Consider the following 1,420-nt stretch of genomic DNA (forward strand, 5'->3'; position numbering starts at 1 on the left):
CAACAGCCCCTGCGTAAATGCCATCACGAAGAGATGCTCGGCATGCTCCACCTCCCTCCTCCTCCTCACTCTCACCATCCCCTTGATGCCTGCCTGGGTAGGGGGCTGCAGCCCTGCAGGGCTCTTGCTCCTCCAGCCCAGCCCATGCCACAGAAAGTGGCCCCTGCGGGCAGGGGGGGACACATCCAGCCCCCGCGGCGGAGGGGCTGCGCTGTCAGAGCAGTGCCAGCATTGCCTCCGTCTTTGGGAAACCACGTCACGCTGAGGTCGAAACTTGGCCGGTTTGCAAACAAGCACCAGGGCCATGGGGATTTCTTTACAAAGGTTATTTTTTCAGGTGATTTATTTCCAGGTTTGGAGCGTTAGGGCCATCCCACCTCCTGAGATTTTTTTTTTTTTTCACTGCCATCAGGACAGTGAGAAACTCATTTTAGAAATCCAAAGCAAACACCCTCCTTTGGCGTTTGACTCCAAGGGATGGGCCTTAAACCCCCTCCAAAAAGATGCAAGCAGGGGCAGGCTGCAGGCTCTGCACTCTGCAGATGCAGCTCACCCATGGGTGCTGCTGCAGGCAGAGCTGGGCAGCAAAGGCAGCACGAGGGCAAGCAGGTGCATTTGGGGAATGCCTCAATTCGGGGCAACATGGGCATAAGCCCCAAATATTCAGTGGTTACGGATGGGGCCAGCCAGGCTGAGCGGCGTGGAGATGTTGGGTGTGCATCCCTCGGGATGCTCCCATCCTGCACATGGGGCTGCTGGGCTGGAGGCTGGCACAGGCAGCGGGAGGGCTTGGGGGCATTACGAGAGGCGGGTGTTGACCTAGAAATCACAAAGAATTTGGCCTGGTGTTGCGCTGGTGGGCGGCGTGCCAGCCTGGCAGCCAAGTGAAGCGCAGCTCTGCTCTGAAATGGCAGTTTTTCCCCATGCCTGGGCAGGAGAGGTGACTGGCGACTGCTGTCTGCCCTGGGAGCTCCATGGGCATTTTGGTCTCACTGGTGTCAAGGGGTGGGATGCTTATCACTCCTAGCAGAGGCATTGCTGGCTGAGTGTAAGCCAGCGATTTGGTTTTGCTCCTTTGGGGAGTGCGTGCTCCCACCTGGCACAGGGTTGGTGCTGATTTCCAGTTGGGAAACAGGAGGGATGCAGACCTGCAGGTGCTGGGGGGAGTAATACCCCATCCCAGCAGCTTTTGGTTATGAGACACATTAACAGGCAGGAATGTGCAAACATCCAAAGGTCGGAGCTGTGCAGTGGCAAGGCAGCTGTGGCAGCTCCAGCCCTGGGAGTGCAGCAGGCGAAGGCAGGACCCCTGTGCCCCGCTGCAGGCAGAGAGGGGTGGTGAGGAGGGTCCCAACCGCATGGGGCTCATTGGACCTGCACCCCTTGGCAGACCCCATGGCCTTGCCGGTGAGCTGGCTGG

Source organism: Cariama cristata, unplaced genomic scaffold (genome assembly GCF_000690535.1).
Source record: "Cariama cristata isolate BGI_N322 unplaced genomic scaffold, ASM69053v1 scaffold9988, whole genome shotgun sequence".
NCBI lineage: Eukaryota > Metazoa > Chordata > Aves > Cariamiformes > Cariamidae > Cariama > Cariama cristata.